This window comes from Equus caballus, chromosome 23 (genome assembly GCF_041296265.1).
Source record: "Equus caballus isolate H_3958 breed thoroughbred chromosome 23, TB-T2T, whole genome shotgun sequence".
Taxonomy (NCBI): domain Eukaryota; kingdom Metazoa; phylum Chordata; class Mammalia; order Perissodactyla; family Equidae; genus Equus; species Equus caballus.
Genome location: NC_091706.1, coordinates 47,686,427 through 47,708,058, shown reverse-complemented (window position 1 = coordinate 47,708,058; position 21,632 = coordinate 47,686,427). Strand labels below are relative to the sequence as shown.

At 41.7% G+C, this 21,632-nt stretch overlaps 2 protein-coding genes and 1 non-coding gene across 13 annotated transcripts in view; 2 read left to right on the top strand and 1 right to left on the bottom strand.

Moving 5' to 3' along the window:
- The window catches only part of NFIB (nuclear factor I B), a 417,384-nt gene that overhangs the window by 72,817 nt on the left and 322,935 nt on the right, over window positions 1-21,632 (top strand). The gene's annotated exons all lie outside the window — the stretch shown is intronic.
- The window catches only part of LOC111770177 (uncharacterized), a 166,435-nt gene that overhangs the window by 39,900 nt on the left and 104,903 nt on the right, over window positions 1-21,632 (bottom strand). For 2 of the 3 annotated variants that reach the window (XR_011431477.1, XR_011431472.1), the window contains exon 5: window positions 16,680-18,563. The exons of the other annotated variant lie outside the window; for it this stretch is intronic. The gene's annotated coding sequence lies outside the window, so the exon portion shown is untranslated. Of the gene's footprint in view, window positions 1-16,679; window positions 18,564-21,632 lie in introns of those variants that run through there. 3 annotated transcript variants of the gene reach the window in all.
- On the top strand, window positions 15,982-16,053 carry TRNAH-GUG (transfer RNA histidin (anticodon GUG)). The gene has a single exon. It is a non-coding gene; the product is annotated as a tRNA-His (tRNA).

Here is a 21,632-nt window from a genome sequence, read left to right as displayed (position 1 = left end):
AAAGAAGACATTTGGACATTTCACAAATGAAATGTATGAGCATCTCTGAACAAGCAGTAAATAAATACTTTGCGGTTAGTTAATAAAACAAAGCCCAGATTGCTGCTTATCAAAGACAAAGAGATCATCACCTTGAAAGAATTTTAGTAGCATCCAAGAGTGGGGAGGACGAAGTTAGGATATTTATGAGTTTGGGGGTCTGATTTAAGGTGGGTCTTTCAATGCACTATAAAGGGGTACTTAATTAGAAGTGGGAAAAATTTACTATATTATAGTTAAAGATTGGTAGACACAGAATTGGGAGGATTTCAAAAGGAGTCTTAAAGAGCAAATCATCTTTTGAAGCCATCTATTATCCTGAGAAAGGGGTGATGAATGGAGAAAGGATAAATGGATCTGGGGAAAGTTCTCAGAACAAACAATAATATTATCTGCAGATTCAGCTTCCTGGGCAGGAGTTTCCTGGAAAAGTGGAGTTAGATTAATGAAGTCAAATAGCAAAGTTGTGTTAATATGAACAGTAAACTGAATGGGTTTAGATAATTTTTGTCCTCATTTATATAGAGGCTCTCTGAAATATTTTTGTTACTTGTATTTTTATTTTTAGGCCCCAACGTGCTCAGAGATTATATGATATAAGAATGCATTTCAACAAAATCAACATTTTTTATGATTATGCTTGCAACTCACATATTCTCTACTGCTTTTTGCCTCCTTATTTGAATGTTTCAGACTGTCCTTTGAATATTACTGTAGCTTTATGCCAGAGGTCCTCAACCTTGCCGGCACATTAGAATCACTCAGGGAGGTTTTGAAAGTCCCAAAGCCCAGATCCTTCCTCAGGCCAAGTAAATCAGAATATCTGGAGAGGGGCCTGGGCGTCAGTAAGTTTCAAGTTTCCCATTGATTCCAACGTGCATCTAAGGTTGATAACAACTGCTTGACACTGAGCTGGAGAAATAAAACTTTGACTGGGGAGTTGTACGACTCTGGTTAGACCCTGACACTAACTACCAACTGCGGAAAGTCGGAGCAGCTTTCTAATGCCGTTAAACTTTAGTACAAATGTTGATATAGTCATGCACCGCGTAACGATGTTTCAGTCAACGACAAACCACATATACTATGGTGGTCCCATTAGACTAGTACCCTATTGCCTCGGTGTAGAGGAGGCTATTCCATCTAGGTTTGTGTAAGTGCACTCTGAGGTTCACACAACGACGAAATCACCTAACGGATGCATTTTTCAGACCGTATCCCCATCGTTAAGTGACGCATGACTGTAATAACACAGGTGTTATGTGTAAATATCCTGCCATTAAGATCTGGATTCAAAGTGCATCAGATTTCTCAGGGACTTAAAAACTTCATGGCAACCTTCATCTTTGATTACCCATTCCACAAACTTCCTTTTCTTCACTGTCTTATCACATTGTTATTCCTTTATTCCACTCTTGCGTTGACCAGATTGGAAACCACTTCATTCATTGATTTGCACACACACTCCACCATCCCAGCACCTCCCCCCACCAGACACACACCACACACACACACACACGCACACGTGCACGCTCACTTAAGACTTCTGCAGGTGTAGCTGATTTTGCTGGAGGTTGGGAAGATAGAAGAAGTTTTACGTTGCAGAAACATGAAAACCTTAATGTAGAATATTAGATAGATATCTACAGTCTGTAAAGTCCTTTGGCCATTTTGCATGCTGTACAGTTACCACCCCCACCCACCTTTCTTTTCCCACTCTCTTCTTTGCTCCTCTCTCAAGAGAAAAGAAAAAATTCCTACCATTATCTTCTGCAGAGCATTCTAGTTGTTTCTAGCCTCATCCCCATAGTCAGCTTTGGAATTCTCTTTGCACATCCAAAGATTCATTAATGTCCTCTGATAAACAGTGAAGCATCTATTCCAGGTAGCACTTTCTCTTCCCCACTAGATCCTTTAAGGAAAAGAAAGCACTAGAGAAGTGTTACAACACTCTCATGGGAATTATGGCAATCTTTTCCCAACCTCTTAGAATATACAAACAATTAAATCAGTTTAGCTTTTAAATAAAAACATTTTTTCTGCTGCAATTATTTAGTTCCTTAATTCAGCTAATAGTTATGCCTACCATGGTAGGTGCTAAGAGATATGTAAACTAAATGGATGACCAATCTTCCAGGAAGAATCAGTTTAGTTGAGGACATAAGATAGACTTATAACATAGATAAGGTATAACATAAGAGACTAACTGTATGTCCAATGAACTCAGCTTCCAAGAATTTATTTCAGTTCATTGACATTCACCTTTTTGAGATCTATATTCTCAAATATTACATGTTTGCAAAGGACCAGGATTTTTCTCAATTACATTTGTAGTAACGTATGTAGTCAAACTACAAGTTGTATATTTTTTTCACTGTTGGTCAAGTTTTCTCTGACTGCGCTGGTCAGGAGGCCAGATCAGTATGACTTAAAGAATGAATAGAGAACTTCCATGTCCAGAGTAGGTACCTGCATCAATCTTCCTTCGACAGACAATTAAAATTCTTGTCTAAAATGTATGAAAAGCATCATCTTCAATCCATCAGTGAACTCTAAGAAAGGAAGGAACATTCAGCCCAGGAACTGAGGCCATTTGTTGAACCAGATGAACCTGAACTAATATCTTCACAACTTCCAAGGTACAGGGCCTGGGGAACAAATCCCAAGGCCCATCAAGATGGAGAGTCCACAGACCTAAATCCCAAAGAGCTAGACCCTCTGAGTAAAAATGAACTAGACACAACTCTGCCACTTTTTTCTACCCAACCCTCAATCAGAGGATTGCTAAGAAAATCTACTGTTTTTAACCTCGATGCTGAGCAAAGGTGAGAAAAGAAAAAGAAATTACTATTGAGAACTTGGAACTATAGCTTATCTCAGGTTTACTGCCTGAATTCACATTCCCCGAGTGGTCTGAAAAATCCTAAGCCAATAATTTAATTGAGAGTGACCCCAGACTAGTCATGCCACAAAGTGCATGGTGGAAACAAATGTAGATTCTCTCTGAAGAACAAATCTTCTTTCCAAGCCCCAAAGAATTCTCATAAATACAGTTCCAAGAATAACGAGCAGACCACAATAGAAATTAACTAAATGCAAAGGGAATAATGCGCCATAGGCAAGAATTAAAACAAAAAAACCCAATACACAGACTTTTGTATGGACTTCAAATCATAGAAGTTTCAGATACAGACTATAAATAACTATGTTTAATAACTTTAAAGAAATAAATGACAAACTTGGAAATATGTGCAAGAAACAAACTATAAAATATGATGAAGCAGATTTTAAAAGAACTAAATTGAATTTCTAGAAATAAAATATAAAATTCTTAAAAGACTCAAAATGAGGAACTACTGTTGTTTTCTTAGGTGTGATAATAGCATGGTGATTCTGCACCAAAAAAGAAATATTCTTATCAATTAGAGATGAGTACCAAGGTATTTTCAGTTCAAATGTCATTTCAGGTGAAATTATGTGATGTCTTGGATTTGCTTTAAAATGATCTAGAAAAATTTGTTTAAAGCTTGTTTGTGGAGAAATATTAAGTAAGATTATTAAAATGTTGATAGTTACTGAAGCTGTATAATGGGTATACGGAGGGGTTTTTTTGTTTGTTTTAAAGCTTCAGTGCAGGGGACCAGCCCCATGGCTGAATGGTTGGGTTTGTGTGCTCTGCTTCAGTGCTCTGGGGTTTGCCAGTTCAGATCCTGGGTGTGGACCTACACACCACTCATCAAGCCATGCTGTGGAGGCATCCCACATAGGAGAACTAAAATGACCTACAACTAGGATATACATCTATGTACTGGGGCTGTGGGAAGAAAAAAAAAGAGGGAGATTGGCAATAGATGTTATTTCAGGGCCAATCTTCCTAAAAAAAGAAAGAAAGAAAGAAAAATAAATCTTCAGCGCATGGTTGTGTATCCTAGTTGTTCCTTCTAATTCTTTATGTGAACCACTGCCACAGTATGACAACTGACAGACAGGTGGTGTGGTTCCACGAACAGGGAATGAACCCAGGCTACAGCTGTGAGAGCACTGAAACTTAACCACTAGACCACCAGTGCTGGCTCTGGAGTTATTTTTAATAACATTCCCTCTACTCTTGTATATGTCTGAAAAATTACATAATAATAGGTTTTTTTATTTAAAAGACATGGAGTATATTTATTTAGCTGTTGTGGGCCCAGATATTTTTACTGTATCCACTAACTTACTCTTTTAAAGTACAATTTTTAAAATGTATGATTATCTTAAGCAATTTCAAGTCATGTTAACTCTAGGTATGATATATGTATACATTTCCATAGGCTGATACAAACTATAAACAGATGCTGTTGTTGTTAGTGCCATCCAATCAATTCTGAATCCTAGCAATCCTGTGTACAGCAGAGCAGAACCCTGCCTGGTCTTTCTACACGATCCTTTCATCTTCCAGCTGTATCAGACAGTGCTCTGCTGCCATTCACAGGTTTTCATGGCCAATTATTTGCAAATAAGTGGCCAGGTCCTTCTTCCTAGTCTGTCTTAGTCTGGAAGCACCGCTGAAACCTGTCCACCATGGGTGACCCACTGGTATTTGAAATACTGGTGTCAGAGTGTTCAGCATCACAGCAACAGGCAGCCACATAGTGTGACAACCCAGAGAAAGGTGGTGTGGTTCCCTGACCAGAAACAGCTCAGGCCATGCTGGTGAGAGCACCAAATCTTAACCACTAGACCACCGGGCTGGTTATAAAGAGATGCTATATTATATATGGATGTTATAGATATTATATAAATAGGTATTATATGGGGAAAAAAGTGAAATGGGTGGGTTTGACAAGAGATTAGTGAAAGCTGAAAAGAAAGTTAATGAACTGTAGAAATTAACAATCTGTAGAAATTATCCAGAAAGAAGCTCAGAATAACAAAACAATAGAAAATACAAATGGAGACAAAGAGACATGGGGGATGTAATGAGAAGGTGTAATATAGATTTGATTGGAGTCCTAGAAGGATAAGAGAATGAGAATTAAGCAGAAACAGTAATTGAAGAGAGAATGGCTAAGGATTTTCCAGAACTGATGAAATGTACCAACCCACAGATTCAAGAAGCCCAACTAATCCCAAGAGAAGGATAATGAAAAAGAAATCCATGCTTGGACACATTATAGTGAAACCAAAAATAGAAAGAAAACATAACAAACAAACAAAGCCAAAGTCAAAATGAAGAAATGACCTTAAAAGGAGCCAGATAGCAAAGGCATGCTCTTCAGAGGAACAGGTCTGAGAGCTCCTTTCTCAGCAATGGAAGCCGGAAGAGAATGCAACGATATCTTGAACATGGTGAGAGAAAAGAACTGACAACCTGGAATTCTATGCCTAGTAAACATGTACTTCAGAAATGAAGATTAAATCAAGATGTTTTCAGACTCACAAAATCTGAGGCAGTTTGTTACCAGCAGACTGTCCATTGGGAATACTAAAGGATACTCTTTGGGCACCAAGAAAATGCTCTCACAGAAAACATCTGAGATTCAAGAAGGAAAGAAGAGCACAGAAAGTGGTAACTATGTAAGCAAATAGAAATAAGTCTTGGCTATGTAAGACAATAAATAATGTCAAGCCAATCTCAGTCAAGAACATAGCATAAATCCTATGGAAAATCTTAGAAAACAAACCAACGGTGCCCTAAAAGGAAAATACATCATGATCACATTGGATTTATTTCAGGAATGCAAGGTTGGTTTAACATTTGAAAATTAGTGTATGTACTGACAAAATAAAAGAGAAAAATTGTATGATCCCGTCAATAGATACCAAAAAAGTATTTGCTAAAATTGAATATTCATTTCATGATCTAAATTCTACAGAAGATAAAAGTTTCTTATGAAATTTGGCAATAGAAGGTAACTTCCTTAACCTGATAAAAGGTATCTACAAAAACTTACTCAATTTGGCTATTTCATTGGCATCTCAGACTAGTACATTGAATTTGCAACTTTGCATGATTAGAGGCATGAATATAAGCATGCTTGGAAAATGACAAATAGTTTTGTTTTGCTGGTCTTAGTGTGGGGGACTGGATAGAGGTGTAGAAAATGTAACTAGAAAAATAGTTTGGGGACATGTACTGAAGAATCTTTGATGTTTTGCTTAAGAGTTTGGACTTTGTGGACAATGGAGAGTCACAGAGGAATTTTTATTTTCTGTTCATTCATAGCTATTAAGTGATGACCTACCATGTACTAGGCACTGTGCTTAGCCCTGGGAGTACATCCATGTACAAGCCAGAATCATGCAAAGAGGGTTTCCTGAGAGTGTTAGGAGGTAGAATGCATTGGAGTTGGTGTCAGGTTAGAACAAACGGGATGGAGAAGCATGGCTAGACAAAGGGACTGAGGATGACATAAAAGTTTTCTTCTGGCTCTAGCGATTGGGGGGATGGAATGCCTATACCTGAGGCAGGTGATGTAGAAGGAGGGGAACGGTGGATGTGTGGGAGGCACCTGATTTCAGCTTGGACAGTGAACCTGCCATGCCTATGGGACTTTCAGTGAGTAGGCTGAGTAGCTAATTAGAAACATGGGATTGTGTTTTAGGAGAGAAGCTGAAGATTGAGGCACTCCATCCATAGGCAGTAACAGCTGAGCATGGTGGGTGGAGGCGGGTGGCATGAGACTGCCAATGAAGAGCAAGAAAGAGATCATTCATATTATAGGCAAGAACAAACAATGGCATAGGCAAGCCAATTAGTCCCAGGGTTGCCATACTAGCTATGTAGCCTTGACTTCCTTTTCCTATATTTCTATGAGTCTGCCTCCTGCTGTCCCATTACTTGTTCTGGAAAGGAGAAAGCCAACACCATGTGTAACCAGAAGAGTCATGGGATGGTGAGACGTAAAGATTTCTGAAAAGTTTGCCTGCCACCACACCTGAGATTGGCCAAGTCACAATCATGGCCCTGGGTTACAGCATTGTGTGCAGCAGTCCCTGGCAGATTGACATCATATCTCACAAAAAAGTAACACATGTGGGGGCCAACCCGGTGGTGCAGTAGTTAAGTTCACGTGTTCCGCTTCGGTGGCCCGGGGTTCACCGGTTCAGATCCCGGGTGTGGACATGGCACTGCTTGGCAAGCCATTCTGTGGTAGGCGTCCCATGTATAAAGTAGAGGAAGATGGGCACGGATGTTAGCTCAGGGCTAATCTTCCTCAATAAATAAATAAATAAATAAAACATGTTTGTAGTTGTAAGCATTATTAATATCATTATTACTACCAAAAATAGCAGCTCATGGTTTTTATGGGTTAAGTTGTGTCCCCCTCCCCAAAAAGATATTTTGGAGTCATAATCATAACCCTCAGTACCTCAGAAGGTGACCTTATTTGAAGATAGGGTCTTTATAGAAATAATCAAGTTGATATGAGGTCATTAGGGTAGGCCCAAATCCAGTATGACTCACGTCCTTTAAAGGCGGGAAATTTGAACATAGAGACAGACACACCCACAGGAAGAATACCACGTGAAGATGAAGGCAGAGCTGGGGGGATGCACCTACAGCCAAGGAATGCCAGCGACGGCCAGCAAACCACCAGGAGCTGGAGGAAAGGCCTGGAACAAATTCTCCCTCAGCCCTCAGAAGGAACAAGCCCTATGGACACCTTTCAGCCTCCAGGACTGTGAGACAAGAAATTTCTGTTGTTTAAGCCACCCAGTTAGTAGTATTTTGTTATAGAAGCCCTAGGAAACTAATACACGGTTGTGCATTACTTGACATTTTACCAAACGCACTTTTTGCTCATTCTCATTTAATCCTCACGACTTCCTGTGAAAGGCATTATCAGTGATAATGTGTGACAGGACACAGGACACGGGAATTTTAATGGGGAGAAAGTCAGGAAATTTCACCCATGGGGCACCACTGTGGGAATGGTATTGTAGTATAGTGTACGTCGGTTAAGCAAGTGGATCCAGAATCACTCTCATAGGTTGGAATCCCAGCTCTACAGGCTCAGGCTGTGTGGTCCTGAGCAAATTCCTTAACTGATTCTGCCCCTTGGTATGATGGAGAAGACAATAATACCTAAGGTAATACCTAAGGCTCTTGTGAGGATGAAATGAGCTAATTCCTGTGAAATGTTTAACACAGAGCCTACTGCATTAACATATGCTTCACAAGTAGTAGCTATTTTGAAATAATTATTCATGGGAAATTACAGGGAGTAGAGAAGCCCTCCAATAATTGTGAGGGTCATACGATCATAGTTGTGCTGTAAATGTGCTGTGCAAAAGGCCTATGCTAAATGCGTTGTGTATATTTAATGGTCGCTGGGTGTCTAGGGGTGGGAGTGCATAGCCACCGCTGCTTATTCCCAGGGAAACGTGACTACGTGGTGATTCTGCTCCAGGGCCCATTCCGTCATCACTGGGGGAGGTCCTCTCCCTAGGTCAAGTCCATCTTAACCCCGCAAGAAGCTCTTTGTGGTAGTAATAACAATTCCGTCCATCTCATTAGATGTCAGCCAGAAAAAAAGGGAAAGAATTGGGCGTTAAATGCAACTGGGAATTAATCAGTTAAAAGGTCAGAAAGTAAAGTGTGGGTCTTGCTATAGATGGGTCCCACATGCTTTGAACTTTAAAATCACGGCATGAAGTTTCTCTATAAGCAAGTTCACTATAAAGGGATTTCACTACACAAATAACGAGTAAAGGAAGGCAATCAGCATCCTGAATTTTAAAAATGTAATTAAATTTGGTGCAGACCCACTGAGCCCTGCCAAACCCTGCTTTAAATAACAGTTTGGAGACCACAAACTTCAATTACTTTTGGCAATGTCTTGGTTTTCCATGAGGCGCTATAGGTTATTAAATGTCCTAACTATTTAGCTTGCTAATGAATAGTTTATCCTACATTCAATTAGGCTGGTTTTCCCTCCTTTTTTTGTCCCCCCTTTCTTTTTGTTTCTTCGGCCCACTGAAAGAATTGGTGATAATTAAGGGAAAGCTGTCAGGAGGCCAGGTTGTTCATCTATGATAGCTTTATGGTTCTAGAGTTACAGAGGGTAGAAATTTGGCTTCATCTTGTAAACTTTATATCTATCTTCCCCATCAGTAGCGGCTACCATGATGATGATAATAGCAAGAATAATTGCCGTTGTATGTTCTATGCAACACCTTTCAAACCATTCTGCATATTTCACATTTTTTCTCTTAATGTCTTTGTGTAGTAGACAAGGAGCATATTTATTACTCTTTTTAAAGTCAATGAGGCAAAGGAGGTTCAGCGAATGTTCCCAGATTACAAACTTCATGATGAATAAAGCAGAACAAAACATGAGCAGTTAATGTGGTATTCATTCCAAGAAGCCACCTAGTTCCCTGGTTTCTCTCGAGAAAGACTGAAGAATTGAGATCAGGCAATGTGAATAGTATTTTCATGTATTTCTAATTTCCATATTATTGAGGTCCGATCATTTGGATAGCAGTCCTCTCCTGAGCCGAGATGTGCTTGTTTACTTCGCAGCCTCACTTCGATCAGGAGAGATTATGGCCCTGGCGATTATTGACATTCACAGAGAAGGTTAGAACTGGACAGAGACCCGATGCAATTCAACATAAGTGTACTTGTGAAATGTATTTCAGGAAAGGCGAAACCAAGCTCGTCAATAACAAAACACCTAAAGATGAGAAAAAGAGGCCAATTGAAGAGCTCTTAAATATTTAGCAGCTCATTCTGCAGCTCTAAAGTGAGAGCAAGCTTTGGAGTTCTGATCCACACCCAGGCCAATGTAATTTTTCAATATAGTCAGCCTGTGCTCGGTACTAGGCCCTAAGGTGAAGTGTTGGGAGATAGAATGATGAGTAAGATACAGGTCACACCTTTGCAGAGATCTATGGGCATGACTGTCCCCCAGCGCCACCCCTACTCTGGCCAGGTACCCCATCCGTGTGAGAGCTCAGTCACGTTAAGAGGAAACTTGCCTTCACCACTGTGAATAAGAAGATCTAGACAAAGAGGAGGCCCAACTGGTGAGCCAAGTACCTCCATCATTCTGTACAGAAGGGCTTTGAGGAATGACTCCTGGCTCCCCCATGTCTCAACCACCCCTTCATCCTCCAGCTACCACCCCAAACCTCGCCTCCTCCCATGCCCATACCTACCTCCTGACTAAATTGGCTCCAGTATTGGCTCCTTTAGGGCAGAAGGGACAACATACCATTCTGAAACTGGGCCAAAAAAGTCTCTACTTCCCCAGCCTCCTTGACTCTTATGCTGTTTCTGCCTCTCTACTATACTCATTCTTACCATGTGTCCCAGTCCCATCCCTAGCTGTGGGATTGGAACCACCTGTCCAGACATGAGGCATTCTTCACTCTGGCATCCAAGTAGCCATTGGCCCTGATGCCACTTCTCATCGTAAACAGAGCCCCATCAGTACACCTCAGGCCGCCTCTGGGTCCTGGCCTATGCCTGCTCTTCTGGCACCTCCTCATCCTGGTCTGAAGCTCAGAGCAGCCCCCTCTCATGTCTGGTTTGACCAAAATATAGCTAATGCTTATGAAGCACTTACTGTGTACCGGGTACTTTTTAAATGCGCATTGTATGTTTATTTAATCCTCACAATTACCCTAAAAAGTGGATATTATTATTATCCACTTTTTGTGAAGGAAGCTTTAGCACAGAGAATTCAATCATGAGTCCCCGGCTATCAGCTCTGGATTCCCATAGCCTATACTGAAGCTTCTCTAAGAAAAGTAGCTCCATGGTGATTGTTTATAACCCACGTGGCCATGAATCCAGAATGCTAACCGGTCCCCATCCTGCCAGCTCTTTGCTTTTTTAAACCTCAGTTTCCTAATGTGATGGGGAGAGAAAATGTGGTCCCGGAGCATTCCCTGCTCTCCACTGATAGGCTGTCCTGCTCTCTACCCGCCTTCCTCAGGGGGTCCCGTAGCCTCCACTTTTCCCATGTGCAGAGCCCTAATTCTCTGCCGCCCCAGGCCTTCAGCTGTTCTCGGGGCTCCAAGTTATTGCACACTATCATTAATGGATCAGTTCCCCTCATAAGGTTTCCAAATAGAGGCCTGGCCCGCCAGATCGTAAAGGTTAGGCCCACGTATTCCAGAGGGCTGTGTCAGATGAGGAATTCTATTAGAAAGCTTTGCATCTGGAGTTTTCTAATGGTGCCTTCAGGCAAAAAAAATTAAAATTAAACCAACCACCCCTCCCCCCCCCACTCTCCCCCCATTCCATCTTTCCCCACAGCAAGATTTCTGACTTGGTTAAATAGAATTCATTAATAAGCAAGGGGAAAAAGCACTCCAGGCAGTTTACTCTTGAAAATGTAAACTGTTAAAACATTTTGTGGTTACAGCGTTCTGAACATAATGCATTTTCTCTAGTGTTTTGTGATTTCTCAGAACCAAAGATTTTTTGAGACGTGCAGGAAACATTATGGAGATGGTCAAATCCAAGACCATTTAGCTTCTTTACGGTGAAGGGGACGTGCTTGAAAGTTTGCAGTTGGGAGCTACCATTTACTTGGACTCCCTCTGCTCTCAGCTACCTTATTTTCCCCCCTAAAAATATGCCCAGGGGTGTGTATGAGCAATCCTTGGTTCCCTTACATGTACCAAATTCTCTTAGATGTACCAAATTTGCCCAACTTTTCCCTCCCTCCCTCTTTCCTCTACTATCCCCTTCCCCTTCCCTCCCTCCCTCCCTCCCTCCCTCTCTCTCTCTCTCTCCCTCTCTCTCCCCCTCTCCGTGTGTGTCTCTCTCTCTCTCTCTCTCTCTCACACACACACACACACACGCATACGCATGCACACACTTTGCTCACTGTGTTGGGAATGAGGTTCTAGAAAGAACCCAAACAGAAGTGATTTTTAGGTCCCTCTAAGGTCATAGCTGGCCAGGGCCTGACTGGAAACGGGACTCCGGGAGGAGGGGACTGAGGAGCCTTCTTTCCAGGGGGGTTCCCAACCTGTCTTTGTCTGAAAACTGGGCACCGGGCCAGTCCCAGCCTAGAGGATTGCCGCTCTTGGCCTCCAGCCCAGGGATGGATCTGACTGTCATTTCCCTACCCCCAGTGAGGCAGGAGGCAAACTGAGACAAGGGATGAGGAGGAGAAAACAGAGCTTGGTCTGGGAAAAGAGGTAGGACTGGGGACACTGGGGGTAGGGCTCAGCTGGGGAGGTGGGGGCCTCAACCGTCCTGGGGCCCTCTTGTCAGCCCCTGCTCCCCTGTTAGAATCCATTATGAAAAACCATAGAAAGTAACGACTCCATCAGAAGGGCAATCTTGTAGACAGGCAGCCAGGGGAGAGGCAGGCGGGCTGTTGCTCCATTGCTTCTAACGAGGAGATGCTGCTGAACAGCAATCTTATTTTTAAAGATTTCCTAAAAAGGGAAGTGCACAGTCTTCTTCAGGAGTGAATTCCATAGCTAAATGCCCCCCAGAAGCAAGAAATTCCTCTTTACACCCAATTTAAATCTAGAGACCAACCCCTATGTATTTAAAATATGTTGTCATAGGCAGGCAAATAAGGATGACGACATTTAGATGCTGACAAAAGGACAGCTTCTGTGAACTTAAAGATGGTTATGGTAGCCACATGACTCACCTGTTTTGATTGAGGTTTTTTCCTTCAAAACTTTTACATTTGGCTATTGTTTGTGAATGTATTTTTCTAAACTAAATTTATGGCACATCGGAGATGTAAAGAATCTGAGAGCTCATATAGTTCAATTCCCTTTGCTTTCCTGATGAGGAAATAAAGACACAGAGAGGTCTAATGACTAGTCCAAGGTCACACAGGAAGAAGGGCTGGAGAAAGGACTTGAATTCAGATGAATCAAGGTGCTGCTAGCTCTCGCTCTCTTTCTCTCTCTCTCTCTGTCTCCCTCTCCCCGCTTCTGCCCTCCCTCTCTGCCTCTCTCCCTCCCGGCTCCCATCACCCAGTGCCACGCCTTCCTGCATTTCTCTACTTCCACCTAATTTGAAAACTTTAAGCAATATATGTCTATATGTATTCCTTTCCATGACACCAACTCAAGTATTGTATCTGTTCATTCATCTGTTATTCATCTCACTAGACTGTAAATTGCATGAAATCATGATACATCTCTCTTCTCCACTGAATCCTCAAGATCCAGAAAAACGACCAGAGTAGAGAAGGTCCTTAACAAATATTTGTGAGTAATAAATTGGTGGGTGAGTGATAACATCGGAGTTGACACAGTAAAGTCGGAAAAAAATAAAAATGAGGTGGCAGATTGCAGAGAAGTTGGAATTGCCATCAGAAACCATGTTTTGATTCCATCAATTTTCCCCTTTGAAGTGGGTTGTAGGTATTGGTGCTTGTGGGAGAAATCCAAACATATATCCCCAAGAAGACAGTGAATGGGCAGGAGAAAAGCCTGGTAGTTGTTCAAAAGCCCATTCCGCTGTAATAGGCAGGAATATGTCAGAGTCTAACCACAAGATGACTGATGTCATTGGCTAAAGGAGAGAAGCCCAGATAGACGCCAAAGAAGAGCCTTACCTTACCTGGTGAACCCCACTCAGAAGCTGGACCTCTCCGCAGTGTTCAGAGTTTTGCTCCCTAGTCATGTCTGCCTTTAGTCATACAGCCTTCCAGATTTATCTAAGCCAGGGCTTCACACTAGTGATACAGCTGGAAGTCATTAGTGCTGTTCACCTAAGATTTCCAACTTGTCTTCCAGGCACGTGGCCAAGTGCACTTCCTGGTGCTTTTGTAGCAGTGTGGAGCCATGTGACATGCTCTAGCCAATGAGTTGTGAGAAGACCTTTTAGTTGCTGGTTCTAGACACTCCAGAGCTCTCTTTCCATTTGCAAAGCAATGAGCAATGTTCATGGTAGTAATTGTTCTCTTGCCTGGGTCCCTGAGTGTGCAGACACAGAGCAAGGCCCTGCAACAAACATGGAGTACAAACGAGAGAAAAATCTTTCCTATTCTAAGCCACTAAAATCTGGCCATTGTCACCTAGCATAACCTAGCCTGACAGACACAGTGTGTGGAGTAAGTTAAGGAGGCGTAGTGACTGTGGCATTTCATCATATTGAGTCACAGGATTTAGTACTATGAAGAGAAGCTATTCTGTCTTTAAATCTCTTCCGGATATTCAGATGAGTCAAGGAGGTGCCTCAGTCAGAGGCCTATATGTCTCTAACACTCTCCTACTGTTCGTCAATTTCCCTTTTTAACAGAGAGCAGAACGTGGGCTCAGGGCTCAGAGTATGTGGCTAGAGTTTAATTATATTGTTTTGTTTTCACATTTTATTTCATAGTGACCTCTATGGAATGTCATGCTGTGTTTTTTTAAATATATAGAATGTTATAAAACTTCCTTCAAAAAACTTATTTAAACAATAATATAACTAATATTTCTACAGCGCTTACTATGTGACGGGACTATTTTCAGTTTTTGGCATGTAATAACCTATTTAATCCTCACAACAATCCTATGAAGTAGGTATTGTTATTATCTCCACTTTACAGATGAGAAAACTGAGGTACAGAGGTTAAATGAACAGCCCACGCTCCCCCAGTTCATAAGTGACAGAGCCAAAATTAGAATCTAGGTGGTCTGTTTCCACGATTTGTACTCTGTGAGTTGACTTCTTAAACATGTTTCCCTTATTGTTCACTCGGCACATGCCCATAGCAAAAATTATGAATGAGTACACAAATGATGGTACTTTGGAAAACTGCTCTTGGCCAATCAGGAGCTTTGCTTTGCCCCCTTGCCACAGTGGTCTCTTAGCAGATTCACATGCCTGTCTTCCTGTTCAGGCCAGAGAGCACTCTGCCTTGGTTCCAGCATGGAATGTATAAGGTTCAGGAACTCGGAGTATGTGATCCTGGAAGGAAAATGGATTTATGAGAGTTCGAAGGAAAATAGAAGGGGCTGTAGATGATCAAAGTGGAGGGAGAAAGTGACCATTTGTGTTTCAAGCTTTCCTCTTCAGAAATATGCTCCTTCTAGAAGCCCTGGAGCTATTGGTACCCACTCAAAGATGGATTGGTTCTTGCTACCCCATACGCCAGACCAGGTAGCCCCAGCTGCTCCCAGGTCCTCTCTGTCAGAGGCTTAAAGGAGACACCCGATAACCATCCATTGCTTAGAAATAGGTTTTTCTGTGTGTTTTCTTTTGAGCTTTTCAGCCCTTGAAATATCTTATGCAGACTGCTTTAATTTTTATAACACAGAAATTCATTAAAAATTATCCCGTGAAACTTATTCAGCATGGAACAATCCAGTTTCTTGGTGTGGTGGGTTGCTAATGTTGTTGGGAAGATTTTTTTTTTTTTTTTTGAGATTATTGTGGCTTTAGGACCCATATATTCTTGGGGAAAAAATAGCTTTAGGGGCTAAAGGGTTTGAAAGGGGGCCTTCCTCAGTCAGGCATATTCCGTCTGGCTTCCTCTAATAGGAGAAACAAGTCTTTCTGATTCTCCCCATCCTCAGGCCATTTTGTTCTTGTCATATTTTTTATGGCTGTGCTGCCTAAGCACATGGAAATAAGACTAGTAGTGGAGACACCACAAAAGAGGCTCAGAGTCATATGTCACTCACTGCAATATAATTGTTGGGGGTGGGAAGTCTATATTCATTATTGGTTAAAAATAGGAAGCATGAGTCACCAGAATCGTTTCTCTGAGTTGTTTGATTACCATTTCCTGGACAATGAATGCCGTGATTCTCACCTAATACAATTTCCCCAACCAGCCAAGAAGACAACATTGGTTTCAAGCTCAGGCACTTTGTCATTGTTCCTCTAAATAATTAGATTAGGGAAACACTGCTCCTCTTTCCCAATGTTAAGAAAAAATGTACATATTTAGGCAATAGATGGCAGTGTTTCCACAAATTTTCATATTGCAATAGCTGCTAAAGGAAGCTGAGCATGCAGCTCTCCTGTGGCTCGCCGTGATCGTATAGTGGTTAGTACTCTGCGTTGTGGCCGCAGCAACCTCGGTTCGAATCCGAGTCACGGCAGGAGGGGAGAAGGCTTTTGGAAAAGACCAACGGTGGTCCCAAGCTGTACTCCCTCCAAACAACGTTTTGCAGCCAGACATACAATAATGAAAATCAATAAAACAGAAACTGCTACAAATATTTTAAACTTTAGAGTGGCTTTAGTAATACACTCATCCTGTTGCGAGTGTGTTGTGTGTGGGTTTTTTTATTTGCATTGACGGATAATATGATAAAACTGGAGTGTAGTGGGCATGTAATTATTATTAATTACAACTACTTAAGCTCTGCTTGGAGCAGACTCGTCGAGTCTGCTTGCTTTTGAGCCTTGCCAGGGCTGTACAGTAATAACAACCCTGAATTATTTGGAAAGATGTCAGCAGTAGATGTGGAAATCCTGTTTAACCAGGCATGAATTGTTGTTAGGAGGTTTTTTTTCAGGATGACAGAGAGAAAATGAACTGTCCCTTATCAGTAATTGCAGGAAACATTTTGTTTCTATGATATGAACTGGCTGTAATTTAACTTTCCTGCATCATTGGATAATGTAAGAAGCCAGTTGTTGCTCAAAACAAAATTCTCTGAAGTGGGCATTTGGGTCTGATAAAGGGCATATTATAAGTAGACAATGAGGCTTAAGCAATAAATAATGTCCATATATGGCGAAACTTTTTTAATGACATTTTCCAAAAGACTGAGGTTTGGATTATAAATGGTAAATGTTGGATTAATGTAACACGGCTTTAATGGGCCTTTCTCCAGGACTTAAAAACATGAAAAATACAGCCTGAAAATGTCAAATATAAGTATATTATAATGAGGTTTACAGCTCTAAAATTATAGCCCACCATGTTCTTAATAAGGGATCACTAGAATGCACTTTTTAATGCCTCTAGCCCCTGTTTCACGGATGGTCTAGCAAAAACGCATGTTTGTTATTTACACAATACTAAAAATTTTCCCAAAAAAATGTTCCGAGGGGAGGCACAGAATCTGTTAAGTTCTTTCAGAGTCAGTGAATTCTTAGAAATAATAGTCTAGAAAAACGGCCATGAATATCACTCCTCTCTTCCAAAAAAGAAGCAGTTTCTGTTTGATTATGGGCCCCAAAAGATTGGCTTCAGAATACCATGAAGTAAAAAAAAAATGTGTTTATTGTTTCCTCTAAGACTCACTTTCAAGACCATTTTCCACTCTGAGGTCTCTTCTTCCTTTGGCTTGTTTCCTAATACCCCCACCCCCTCCCCATATTCCCCACAAATTCTGCCTCCCCTTCTCCAAAGGGTCTAGCCTGGCCTCTGCGTCAAGTCTGCGAGGATTTCTCAGCTGGCTGGTACTAATAATGCTTCTAAGGAGGCAGCTGAATTGCAATTTCTCTTTAGTTAAAAACAGCCAACAGAATAAGCCCATCCAAGGCTATTTGTGTTTTAGTAGGAGACTGAAAATGCAGTGAATTAATCATTTGAGGAGGGAGATTGTGTCAGGCAGAACTCAGTGGTTGCAGGTGACAGAAACATAACGTGTCCTGATTTAAAGAGAGGTATGTACCCAGGCACGAGTACAAGGGGGATTCAGAAACAATTAGAACCAGGTTATTAAAGATGATCTGGACACGCTCTCTCCATCTCATCCCACATTTTTTTCTGAATGTTACTTTTATCCTCTGAAACTCACTTCTACGTGACAGGAAACACAGCAGCCAGCAGCAATCCCTGCTTGTTATACTTTATGGCTTTGCCTACCATGGGAGTTCAAAAGTTACTGTTCAAAAAAACCCCAGGAAGGGGGCCAGTCAGGTGGCGCAGCAGTTAAGTGCACAGTTCTGCTTCCGCGGCCCGGGGTTGATTGGTTCGGATCCCGGGTGCGGACATGGCACCGTGTGGCAAGCTATACTGTGATAGGCATCCCATGTATAAAGTAGAGGAAGATGGGCACAGATGTTAGCTCAGAGCCAGCCTTCCCCAGCAAAAAGAGGAGGATTGGCAGCAGATGTTAGCTCAGGGCTAATCTTCCTCAAAAACCAAAAAGTCCCAGGAAGGATGTGATTGGCTTGGTCTTGGTCAGGTGTCCATCACTGGAGCAATCAGCTATGTCCATGAGGATAGGGTCAGACAGCACAAAGACAGCCCTTCTCTTGGCTTGAGGCCAGTCACAGACTGATGAATTGCCAGCCCTGGAGCCACCTCAGTTGTCTCCCTAGGAAGTTTTTCCCATTGCATTACAAGAGTACACCATTTGGTGGCTGTCTGCTTTCACAAACTCATGAGTTCAGTTCCCAAACTATTAACATCTTTCCTACCTTGTGAAAAATAAAAACCAATCGTGGGGTGAGAAGGGTCAGAACATGACAATTAGTCTGGACTCCACCTGGAGCTTAGCTTGAACGAAGGGAGCACCTCATGTTCTTTCTCCTCTGTCTCCGCCGGGGGGGGCCTTCTTGTCCTGGATGACGCTCTCCCAGCTTGGCCAGGAAAGAGTGCAAAATCATCCGACTCTGCCAACAAAAATCCTCTTGAACTTGGGCAAGTTATCTAAGCAATCACAGTGGGGGGGGGGGGGGAGGAAAGGAGGTGGGGGGTTAATGCAAGAATTAAAAGAATAACATGCAAACAAATAAGCAAAAATCACTAGTACAGAGGCTCATCATAGAAATGAAACATGGGCACCCGGTAGGGACACAGCAGATAATATTTCTTCTAGGCTGCATAGTACCCTCATCCTCCATCCAGCCTCCACTGGTAGAAACTAGAGAGTGAGATTTCCGTTAGGAAAAGGGCTTCTCACCGTGGGTTCCAAAAGTTAAAAAAGTGATAGACTCTACACAGGGGTAGCACAAATCAGAATAGACTGAACGACGAGATCTTACCCAAGTTGCCATCCTGGCTTACTCCCTCTCCATATGGCTACCACGACCGAAGGTCATAAAAATCAATGGTTGTTGTCATCTACAAAGAGTTTGTTGACACTGGGTTTCCTATTGGTCTTCATAATGATGTTAAAATACATGGGGTTTTTGTTCTAAAACCAACTCCACATCGAGTTGGTTTTTAGAAATGTCAAAACCTGAGTTATTAGAGGGAATTAATTCTAATTTTTAATTACATTAACTTTGAAATAATACCTGCTTTTAACTTTGTAAAAAGAATTTTACAAATATTCAACAGACCCCATTATCATTTCCGTGCTCACATTGTCTACATTTTACACCAAAGCCAATACTTGCTGATGAAAAACCAGAGTGACTCTGATATAATCTTTCAAAAATCGTCTCTCCAAAATGTCAACTTTAAAGCATTTCAGGGCAAAGGTTAGACTAGATTCCCTGAAAAAATTTTTAACATTAGTGATGAAACATTAACGTACTGACAGAATTCTTTTTTCGATCACGTGGCTTTAACAGCTGTAGTTTTCACCAATCAATGACATTGTTATCCCCCCCAGATTTGTTCATTCAAACTGTGAAGTCATTTGCGTATTGAAAAGTCAGGAGATCTTCTTTTCTTGGGAGTCAACTAAAATAGAAGAGGAACTGGCGTTTTTTTTTTTTTTCTTTTTCAGGAAGATTATCCCTGAGCTAACATCCACTGCCAATCCTCCTCTTTTTGCTGAGGAAGATTGGCCCTGAGCTACCATCCATGCCCATCTTCAAAAGAGGAAGTTTTAATTCTCTTTATAAGCTATTACTTTATGTCTCTCGTGTTGGTGTAGCTGAGGTAGTCTATTAGAGTTTGCTCAAGCAAAAAATTTTACCTATGTAATTGTAATTGAGTAACTAAATTAAAAATTCAGACCTGCATATGCTTGCTGTATTACCATAAGTTTATGGCTTTAGCTGAATGCCTCTTTCTTGCTCTCTTCAAAATAATAGGGCAGAGCCATCTTCTTCTTCTTTTTTTTTTTTTTTGTGAGGAGGAGTGGCCCTGAGCTAACATCTGTTGCCAATCTTCCTCTTTTTGCTTGAGGAAGATTGTCGCTGAGCTAACGTCTGTGGCAATCTTCCTCTATTTTATGTAGGATGCTTCCACAGCATGGTTTGACAAGCCATGCTAGGTCCGCACCCATGGTTCTGAACCTGTGAACCCTGGGCTGCCGAAGTGGAACCTGCAAACTTACCCACCACACCACTGGACCTGCCCCAGTGCTATCTTCTTAATCTCCACCATTAACCTGTTGTTTTGATGAGAGTTTGTATTCCAATATTTTCTAGCCCATATGTAAGTGAACTTTCATAAATAAAAGAAATTAACATTTATTTTTCTAATCGTCATAAATTAAGTAGCTTAAAGTAAATTAGTAATAAATAAAATGAGTATTATTTAAAAATCAACATCTATGTATTCTGTAAATTATAAAGAATATAGTTTAAGTTTGTTTTTGTGTAATAAAAATACACTAATGCATAGAAAATGACTTCTTGGAACCAAATCTGAATGGATGGAATTCACTTTAAGGGAGCAGTGCTGGGCAGAAAGGATGGTTGGGTTGTTGCTACAGGCCCCATTGTGGGGGTGGGAGGTTCTTAAGGCCCAGCTCACTGGAGCAGAGGTGTCCCCAGGAGGTGCAGTTGGTGGTGACTTTGCAAAAAGAGAGCACTATCCACCATCAGCTGCTGCAGCTTCATCCACAGGATCTGAGCATTGGGAGGTGATGTGTGGGCGGTGTCTTCTCTCTGGAGCTCGGCCAGTAGGAAGCCTGAGACACTGAAGATCCTTCCAATGTCCCAACCTGTTCTAGGGTGTTGTTACTTATCTCAGCCACGTTGCCCTGAAAGGCTGAAGACGTGTGACAAGGCCTGGAAACGTGGGCCTTCCAGGGAGGTCACTGGTGAGGAAAATTCCCACAAAAGCTGAGTCAGAGACGAAAGTTTTCTAAACAGACTTGGATTCAGGTCCCACCCCTGCGGCTCCTGACAATTTGACTTTGGACTTGACCTCTTTGTGCTTTGGTTCATTAGCAAAACAGGGAGAATATGAGGGTTAGATAATATGAGATACATAGTATGAGGGTGATGTATATCTAGTGTGAATCCCAATGACAGTGACAGTGTTCCCCTTCCCTCTCATCCCTTCCTAGGAACACTCTCTTTGTTTTGCTGTTTGTGTAGACTTCCCAGCATTCAAAAGTCAACCCAAAAAACCACGCCTGGGTTCAGCCCTGGTTGAAGCAGCTTTAAGGCACTCGTGTCTTCACCTGACTCTGCCATTTGATTTCAGGTCACGTTGCCACCAGAAAGGTGAACTTGTTTTCCAGGTGGTTGAATAATGAGCAAAGAGCTAGCCAGGGTCATGGTCAAGCTGACTCCAAGATAAACATAAATTGCCACTAGATGGCACTGTTTGTTGTTCATCAAAGACAAGGGACTCTTTTTCTTTCATTTTTTTCTCCCCCGATTCCTGGCTCAGGCTGTCTGCAACTGGGATCCCAATTGTACCAGGACTCTTCTGTTCTCTGAAGGGGGCTTCTCTTTTCAGTATATTATCATCAAGATCTGAGGACCAAACAAACTCCACCTACAATCTGGGGGAATTACCTCAACAGTCTTGTCTTTATCCAGAGGTGATTTTAAAAGAATATGTTGTATTTGGATATCAACGTTCAAA